Genomic DNA, 11509 nt, shown 5'->3' with positions numbered 1-11509 from the left:
AACCTAACCTAACCTAACCTAACCTAACCTAACCTAACCTAACCTAACCTAACCTAACCTAACCTAACCTAACCTAACCTAACCTAACCTAACCTAACCTAACCTAACCTAACCTAACCTAACCTAACCTAACCTAACCTAACCTAACCTAACCTAACCTAACCTAACCTAACCTAACCTAACCTAACCTAACCTAACCTAACCTAACCTAACCTAACCTAACCTAACCTAACCTAACCTAACCTAACCTAACCTAACCTAACCTAACCTAACCTAACCTAACCTAACCTAACCTAACCTAACCTAACCTAACCTAACCTAACCTAACCTAACCTAACCTAACCTAACCTAACCTAACCTAACCTAACCTAACCTAACCTAACCTAACCTAACCTAACCTAACCTAACCTAACCTAACCTAACCTAACCTAACCTAACCTAACCTAACCTAACCTAACCTAACCTAACCTAACCTAACCTAACCTAACCTAACCTAACCTAACCTAACCTAACCTAACCTAACCTAACCTAACCTAACCTAACCTAACCTAACCTAACCTAACCTAACCTAACCTAACCTAACCTAACCTAACCTAACCTAACCTAACCTAACCTAACCTAACCTAACCTAACCTAACCTAACCTAACCTAACCTAACCTAACCTAACCTAACCTAACCTAACCTAACCTAACCTAACCTAACCTAACCTAACCTAACCTAACCTAACCTAACCTAACCTAACCTAACCTAACCTAACCTAACCTAACCTAACCTAACCTAACCTAACCTAACCTAACCTAACCTAACCTAACCTAACCTAACCTAACCTAACCTAACCTAACCTAACCTAACCTAACCTAACCTAACCTAACCTAACCTAACCTAACCTAACCTAACCTAACCTAACCTAACCTAACCTAACCTAACCTAACCTAACCTAACCTAACCTAACCTAACCTAACCTAACCTAACCTAACCTAACCTAACCTAACCTAACCTAACCTAACCTAACCTAACCTAACCTAACCTAACCTAACCTAACCTAACCTAACCTAACCTAACCTAACCTAACCTAACCTAACCTAACCTAACCTAACCTAACCTAACCTAACCTAACCTAACCTAACCTAACCTAACCTAACCTAACCTAACCTAACCTAACCTAACCTAACCTAACCTAACCTAACCTAACCTAACCTAACCTAACCTAACCTAACCTAACCTAACCTAACCTAACCTAACCTAACCTAACCTAACCTAACCTAACCTAACCTAACCTAACCTAACCTAACCTAACCTAACCTAACCTAACCTAACCTAACCTAACCTAACCTAACCTAACCTAACCTAACCTAACCTAACCTAACCTAACCTAACCTAACCTAACCTAACCTAACCTAACCTAACCTAACCTAACCTAACCTAACCTAACCTAACCTAACCTAACCTAACCTAACCTAACCTAACCTAACCTAACCTAACCTAACCTAACCTAACCTAACCTAACCTAACCTAACCTAACCTAACCTAACCTAACCTAACCTAACCTAACCTAACCTAACCTAACCTAACCTAACCTAACCTAACCTAACCTAACCTAACCTAACCTAACCTAACCTAACCTAACCTAACCTAACCTAACCTAACCTAACCTAACCTAACCTAACCTAACCTAACCTAACCTAACCTAACCTAACCTAACCTAACCTAACCTAACCTAACCTAACCTAACCTAACCTAACCTAACCTAACCTAACCTAACCTAACCTAACCTAACCTAACCTAACCTAACCTAACCTAACCTAACCTAACCTAACCTAACCTAACCTAACCTAACCTAACCTAACCTAACCTAACCTAACCTAACCTAACCTAACCTAACCTAACCTAACCTAACCTAACCTAACCTAACCTAACCTAACCTAACCTAACCTAACCTAACCTAACCTAACCTAACCTAACCTAACCTAACCTAACCTAACCTAACCTAACCTAACCTAACCTAACCTAACCTAACCTAACCTAACCTAACCTAACCTAACCTAACCTAACCTAACCTAACCTAACCTAACCTAACCTAACCTAACCTAACCTAACCTAACCTAACCTAACCTAACCTAACCTAACCTAACCTAACCTAACCTAACCTAACCTAACCTAACCTAACCTAACCTAACCTAACCTAACCTAACCTAACCTAACCTAACCTAACCTAACCTAACCTAACCTAACCTAACCTAACCTAACCTAACCTAACCTAACCTAACCTAACCTAACCTAACCTAACCTAACCTAACCTAACCTAACCTAACCTAACCTAACCTAACCTAACCTAACCTAACCTAACCTAACCTAACCTAACCTAACCTAACCTAACCTAACCTAACCTAACCTAACCTAACCTAACCTAACCTAACCTAACCTAACCTAACCTAACCTAACCTAACCTAACCTAACCTAACCTAACCTAACCTAACCTAACCTAACCTAACCTAACCTAACCTAACCTAACCTAACCTAACCTAACCTAACCTAACCTAACCTAACCTAACCTAACCTAACCTAACCTAACCTAACCTAACCTAACCTAACCTAACCTAACCTAACCTAACCTAACCTAACCTAACCTAACCTAACCTAACCTAACCTAACCTAACCTAACCTAACCTAACCTAACCTAACCTAACCTAACCTAACCTAACCTAACCTAACCTAACCTAACCTAACCTAACCTAACCTAACCTAACCTAACCTAACCTAACCTAACCTAACCTAACCTAACCTAACCTAACCTAACCTAACCTAACCTAACCTAACCTAACCTAACCTAACCTAACCTAACCTAACCTAACCTAACCTAACCTAACCTAACCTAACCTAACCTAACCTAACCTAACCTAACCTAACCTAACCTAACCTAACCTAACCTAACCTAACCTAACCTAACCTAACCTAACCTAACCTAACCTAACCTAACCTAACCTAACCTAACCTAACCTAACCTAACCTAACCTAACCTAACCTAACCTAACCTAACCTAACCTAACCTAACCTAACCTAACCTAACCTAACCTAACCTAACCTAACCTAACCTAACCTAACCTAACCTAACCTAACCTAACCTAACCTAACCTAACCTAACCTAACCTAACCTAACCTAACCTAACCTAACCTAACCTAACCTAACCTAACCTAACCTAACCTAACCTAACCTAACCTAACCTAACCTAACCTAACCTAACCTAACCTAACCTAACCTAACCTAACCTAACCTAACCTAACCTAACCTAACCTAACCTAACCTAACCTAACCTAACCTAACCTAACCTAACCTAACCTAACCTAACCTAACCTAACCTAACCTAACCTAACCTAACCTAACCTAACCTAACCTAACCTAACCTAACCTAACCTAACCTAACCTAACCTAACCTAACCTAACCTAACCTAACCTAACCTAACCTAACCTAACCTAACCTAACCTAACCTAACCTAACCTAACCTAACCTAACCTAACCTAACCTAACCTAACCTAACCTAACCTAACCTAACCTAACCTAACCTAACCTAACCTAACCTAACCTAACCTAACCTAACCTAACCTAACCTAACCTAACCTAACCTAACCTAACCTAACCTAACCTAACCTAACCTAACCTAACCTAACCTAACCTAACCTAACCTAACCTAACCTAACCTAACCTAACCTAACCTAACCTAACCTAACCTAACCTAACCTAACCTAACCTAACCTAACCTAACCTAACCTAACCTAACCTAACCTAACCTAACCTAACCTAACCTAACCTAACCTAACCTAACCTAACCTAACCTAACCTAACCTAACCTAACCTAACCTAACCTAACCTAACCTAACCTAACCTAACCTAACCTAACCTAACCTAACCTAACCTAACCTAACCTAACCTAACCTAACCTAACCTAACCTAACCTAACCTAACCTAACCTAACCTAACCTAACCTAACCTAACCTAACCTAACCTAACCTAACCTAACCTAACCTAACCTAACCTAACCTAACCTAACCTAACCTAACCTAACCTAACCTAACCTAACCTAACCTAACCTAACCTAACCTAACCTAACCTAACCTAACCTAACCTAACCTAACCTAACCTAACCTAACCTAACCTAACCTAACCTAACCTAACCTAACCTAACCTAACCTAACCTAACCTAACCTAACCTAACCTAACCTAACCTAACCTAACCTAACCTAACCTAACCTAACCTAACCTAACCTAACCTAACCTAACCTAACCTAACCTAACCTAACCTAACCTAACCTAACCTAACCTAACCTAACCTAACCTAACCTAACCTAACCTAACCTAACCTAACCTAACCTAACCTAACCTAACCTAACCTAACCTAACCTAACCTAACCTAACCTAACCTAACCTAACCTAACCTAACCTAACCTAACCTAACCTAACCTAACCTAACCTAACCTAACCTAACCTAACCTAACCTAACCTAACCTAACCTAACCTAACCTAACCTAACCTAACCTAACCTAACCTAACCTAACCTAACCTAACCTAACCTAACCTAACCTAACCTAACCTAACCTAACCTAACCTAACCTAACCTAACCTAACCTAACCTAACCTAACCTAACCTAACCTAACCTAACCTAACCTAACCTAACCTAACCTAACCTAACCTAACCTAACCTAACCTAACCTAACCTAACCTAACCTAACCTAACCTAACCTAACCTAACCTAACCTAACCTAACCTAACCTAACCTAACCTAACCTAACCTAACCTAACCTAACCTAACCTAACCTAACCTAACCTAACCTAACCTAACCTAACCTAACCTAACCTAACCTAACCTAACCTAACCTAACCTAACCTAACCTAACCTAACCTAACCTAACCTAACCTAACCTAACCTAACCTAACCTAACCTAACCTAACCTAACCTAACCTAACCTAACCTAACCTAACCTAACCTAACCTAACCTAACCTAACCTAACCTAACCTAACCTAACCTAACCTAACCTAACCTAACCTAACCTAACCTAACCTAACCTAACCTAACCTAACCTAACCTAACCTAACCTAACCTAACCTAACCTAACCTAACCTAACCTAACCTAACCTAACCTAACCTAACCTAACCTAACCTAACCTAACCTAACCTAACCTAACCTAACCTAACCTAACCTAACCTAACCTAACCTAACCTAACCTAACCTAACCTAACCTAACCTAACCTAACCTAACCTAACCTAACCTAACCTAACCTAACCTAACCTAACCTAACCTAACCTAACCTAACCTAACCTAACCTAACCTAACCTAACCTAACCTAACCTAACCTAACCTAACCTAACCTAACCTAACCTAACCTAACCTAACCTAACCTAACCTAACCTAACCTAACCTAACCTAACCTAACCTAACCTAACCTAACCTAACCTAACCTAACCTAACCTAACCTAACCTAACCTAACCTAACCTAACCTAACCTAACCTAACCTAACCTAACCTAACCTAACCTAACCTAACCTAACCTAACCTAACCTAACCTAACCTAACCTAACCTAACCTAACCTAACCTAACCTAACCTAACCTAACCTAACCTAACCTAACCTAACCTAACCTAACCTAACCTAACCTAACCTAACCTAACCTAACCTAACCTAACCTAACCTAACCTAACCTAACCTAACCTAACCTAACCTAACCTAACCTAACCTAACCTAACCTAACCTAACCTAACCTAACCTAACCTAACCTAACCTAACCTAACCTAACCTAACCTAACCTAACCTAACCTAACCTAACCTAACCTAACCTAACCTAACCTAACCTAACCTAACCTAACCTAACCTAACCTAACCTAACCTAACCTAACCTAACCTAACCTAACCTAACCTAACCTAACCTAACCTAACCTAACCTAACCTAACCTAACCTAACCTAACCTAACCTAACCTAACCTAACCTAACCTAACCTAACCTAACCTAACCTAACCTAACCTAACCTAACCTAACCTAACCTAACCTAACCTAACCTAACCTAACCTAACCTAACCTAACCTAACCTAACCTAACCTAACCTAACCTAACCTAACCTAACCTAACCTAACCTAACCTAACCTAACCTAACCTAACCTAACCTAACCTAACCTAACCTAACCTAACCTAACCTAACCTAACCTAACCTAACCTAACCTAACCTAACCTAACCTAACCTAACCTAACCTAACCTAACCTAACCTAACCTAACCTAACCTAACCTAACCTAACCTAACCTAACCTAACCTAACCTAACCTAACCTAACCTAACCTAACCTAACCTAACCTAACCTAACCTAACCTAACCTAACCTAACCTAACCTAACCTAACCTAACCTAACCTAACCTAACCTAACCTAACCTAACCTAACCTAACCTAACCTAACCTAACCTAACCTAACCTAACCTAACCTAACCTAACCTAACCTAACCTAACCTAACCTAACCTAACCTAACCTAACCTAACCTAACCTAACCTAACCTAACCTAACCTAACCTAACCTAACCTAACCTAACCTAACCTAACCTAACCTAACCTAACCTAACCTAACCTAACCTAACCTAACCTAACCTAACCTAACCTAACCTAACCTAACCTAACCTAACCTAACCTAACCTAACCTAACCTAACCTAACCTAACCTAACCTAACCTAACCTAACCTAACCTAACCTAACCTAACCTAACCTAACCTAACCTAACCTAACCTAACCTAACCTAACCTAACCTAACCTAACCTAACCTAACCTAACCTAACCTAACCTAACCTAACCTAACCTAACCTAACCTAACCTAACCTAACCTAACCTAACCTAACCTAACCTAACCTAACCTAACCTAACCTAACCTAACCTAACCTAACCTAACCTAACCTAACCTAACCTAACCTAACCTAACCTAACCTAACCTAACCTAACCTAACCTAACCTAACCTAACCTAACCTAACCTAACCTAACCTAACCTAACCTAACCTAACCTAACCTAACCTAACCTAACCTAACCTAACCTAACCTAACCTAACCTAACCTAACCTAACCTAACCTAACCTAACCTAACCTAACCTAACCTAACCTAACCTAACCTAACCTAACCTAACCTAACCTAACCTAACCTAACCTAACCTAACCTAACCTAACCTAACCTAACCTAACCTAACCTAACCTAACCTAACCTAACCTAACCTAACCTAACCTAACCTAACCTAACCTAACCTAACCTAACCTAACCTAACCTAACCTAACCTAACCTAACCTAACCTAACCTAACCTAACCTAACCTAACCTAACCTAACCTAACCTAACCTAACCTAACCTAACCTAACCTAACCTAACCTAACCTAACCTAACCTAACCTAACCTAACCTAACCTAACCTAACCTAACCTAACCTAACCTAACCTAACCTAACCTAACCTAACCTAACCTAACCTAACCTAACCTAACCTAACCTAACCTAACCTAACCTAACCTAACCTAACCTAACCTAACCTAACCTAACCTAACCTAACCTAACCTAACCTAACCTAACCTAACCTAACCTAACCTAACCTAACCTAACCTAACCTAACCTAACCTAACCTAACCTAACCTAACCTAACCTAACCTAACCTAACCTAACCTAACCTAACCTAACCTAACCTAACCTAACCTAACCTAACCTAACCTAACCTAACCTAACCTAACCTAACCTAACCTAACCTAACCTAACCTAACCTAACCTAACCTAACCTAACCTAACCTAACCTAACCTAACCTAACCTAACCTAACCTAACCTAACCTAACCTAACCTAACCTAACCTAACCTAACCTAACCTAACCTAACCTAACCTAACCTAACCTAACCTAACCTAACCTAACCTAACCTAACCTAACCTAACCTAACCTAACCTAACCTAACCTAACCTAACCTAACCTAACCTAACCTAACCTAACCTAACCTAACCTAACCTAACCTAACCTAACCTAACCTAACCTAACCTAACCTAACCTAACCTAACCTAACCTAACCTAACCTAACCTAACCTAACCTAACCTAACCTAACCTAACCTAACCTAACCTAACCTAACCTAACCTAACCTAACCTAACCTAACCTAACCTAACCTAACCTAACCTAACCTAACCTAACCTAACCTAACCTAACCTAACCTAACCTAACCTAACCTAACCTAACCTAACCTAACCTAACCTAACCTAACCTAACCTAACCTAACCTAACCTAACCTAACCTAACCTAACCTAACCTAACCTAACCTAACCTAACCTAACCTAACCTAACCTAACCTAACCTAACCTAACCTAACCTAACCTAACCTAACCTAACCTAACCTAACCTAACCTAACCTAACCTAACCTAACCTAACCTAACCTAACCTAACCTAACCTAACCTAACCTAACCTAACCTAACCTAACCTAACCTAACCTAACCTAACCTAACCTAACCTAACCTAACCTAACCTAACCTAACCTAACCTAACCTAACCTAACCTAACCTAACCTAACCTAACCTAACCTAACCTAACCTAACCTAACCTAACCTAACCTAACCTAACCTAACCTAACCTAACCTAACCTAACCTAACCTAACCTAACCTAACCTAACCTAACCTAACCTAACCTAACCTAACCTAACCTAACCTAACCTAACCTAACCTAACCTAACCTAACCTAACCTAACCTAACCTAACCTAACCTAACCTAACCTAACCTAACCTAACCTAACCTAACCTAACCTAACCTAACCTAACCTAACCTAACCTAACCTAACCTAACCTAACCTAACCTAACCTAACCTAACCTAACCTAACCTAACCTAACCTAACCTAACCTAACCTAACCTAACCTAACCTAACCTAACCTAACCTAACCTAACCTAACCTAACCTAACCTAACCTAACCTAACCTAACCTAACCTAACCTAACCTAACCTAACCTAACCTAACCTAACCTAACCTAACCTAACCTAACCTAACCTAACCTAACCTAACCTAACCTAACCTAACCTAACCTAACCTAACCTAACCTAACCTAACCTAACCTAACCTAACCTAACCTAACCTAACCTAACCTAACCTAACCTAACCTAACCTAACCTAACCTAACCTAACCTAACCTAACCTAACCTAACCTAACCTAACCTAACCTAACCTAACCTAACCTAACCTAACCTAACCTAACCTAACCTAACCTAACCTAACCTAACCTAACCTAACCTAACCTAACCTAACCTAACCTAACCTAACCTAACCTAACCTAACCTAACCTAACCTAACCTAACCTAACCTAACCTAACCTAACCTAACCTAACCTAACCTAACCTAACCTAACCTAACCTAACCTAACCTAACCTAACCTAACCTAACCTAACCTAACCTAACCTAACCTAACCTAACCTAACCTAACCTAACCTAACCTAACCTAACCTAACCTAACCTAACCTAACCTAACCTAACCTAACCTAACCTAACCTAACCTAACCTAACCTAACCTAACCTAACCTAACCTAACCTAACCTAACCTAACCTAACCTAACCTAACCTAACCTAACCTAACCTAACCTAACCTAACCTAACCTAACCTAACCTAACCTAACCTAACCTAACCTAACCTAACCTAACCTAACCTAACCTAACCTAACCTAACCTAACCTAACCTAACCTAACCTAACCTAACCTAACCTAACCTAACCTAACCTAACCTAACCTAACCTAACCTAACCTAACCTAACCTAACCTAACCTAACCTAACCTAACCTAACCTAACCTAACCTAACCTAACCTAACCTAACCTAACCTAACCTAACCTAACCTAACCTAACCTAACCTAACCTAACCTAACCTAACCTAACCTAACCTAACCTAACCTAACCTAACCTAACCTAACCTAACCTAACCTAACCTAACCTAACCTAACCTAACCTAACCTAACCTAACCTAACCTAACCTAACCTAACCTAACCTAACCTAACCTAACCTAACCTAACCTAACCTAACCTAACCTAACCTAACCTAACCTAACCTAACCTAACCTAACCTAACCTAACCTAACCTAACCTAACCTGACCTGACCTGACCTGACCTAACCTGACCTGACCTGACCTGACTCCCGCATTACGCGTTCGACGGGGTTAGATTGTGGGTTGTATGGCGACGTTCGCCTTACCTGGGAAAAAAAAAAAAAAAAAAAAAAAAAAAAAAAAAAAAAAAAAAAAAAAAAAAAAAAAAAAAAAAAAAAAAAACCGGCTTGTGCCGCGAAATGCGTCCAGCGGTCGGTCAAAAATTGGCCTCCGTTATCTGTCACAATCGTCTCGGGTGTGCCCATTTCAGTCAGGTATTTATTTATTTATTTATTTATTTATTTTTTTTTTTTTTTTTTTTTTTTTTTTTTTTTTTTTTTTTTTTTTTTTTTTTTCTAATATATTAGTGATCGTTTCGATCTTTTGATTAGCCATCGGATAACAATGAGTTAACTTTGAAAATTGGTCCATCGTGACCAGTATATATCTATTTTGTAATCGCGTTCTTGGTAACGGACCAAATATATCCATAGATATTACTTTATTCTTGTTATCTGGAAGCTCGTAATACTCCGGACCTCTCGTTGGTCGCGTGTAGTACTTTGTGGCTATGCACATTTCGCATGATGCTACTACGTCACGTGTTAATCGATCAATATTGTCGATTTTGAAATATTTTTCGCAAACTGTAGCGTTTTATCTGTCCCGAAGTGCAATAGAAACTTGTGAATTGATTCGATCAGTTCCCACGCGACTTTATTTGGAACCGCTATTCTTTCGTTCGCGTCTATTCCTACTCTGACTAGATCATCTCTAATCGTGTAGTTGTTGTTTCGCGTTTCAATTTCGCGATTGATTTTTTCGTCATTTTGCTGCGCAATTTTGACTATTTCTATCCATTTTTCAGAATTATGCTGTCGCTCGCGAATTAGTAATGGACATATTTTGAATTCGCTAATTCTGTCGGATTTGTCGGCGTTTTCCGCGAATTGTCGGGATAGTGTGTCCGCCGTTTCGTTATCTTTGCCGGGGATGTGATGGATTTGTAAATCGAATTCCATTAGAAACGACATCCATCTCGCTATGCGTTCGCTCGCATTGGCGCATGAGCTTACGAACTGTATTGCTTTGTGGTCTGTGTTGACCTTTACGCGTCTACCTAATAGAATGATGTGCCATTTTTTGAGCTCAAAAACTAACGCTAGGCACTCTAATTCCGTAATAGTGTAATTTTTCTCCGCAGATTTTAAACTACGGCTCGCGTATGCTATGTTGTATTTACGTTCGGGCTCGCTCTCGCTGAATTGATATAACCTCGCGCCTAATCCTATCTTGGACGCATCGACATCAATCCCGAAGTTGAGGTTCGATTTTATTAGATAAAGTGTCGGCGCCTCGTCAAATGCTACTTTGATATCGTTGAACGCGGATTGCTCCG

This window comes from Prenolepis imparis, unplaced genomic scaffold (genome assembly GCF_030444845.1).
Source record: "Prenolepis imparis isolate NDT839.2.m4 unplaced genomic scaffold, iyPreImpa1.0 SCAF_86, whole genome shotgun sequence".
Lineage (NCBI taxonomy): Eukaryota > Metazoa > Arthropoda > Insecta > Hymenoptera > Formicidae > Prenolepis > Prenolepis imparis.
Note: the sequence above shows the minus strand (reverse complement) of the source record.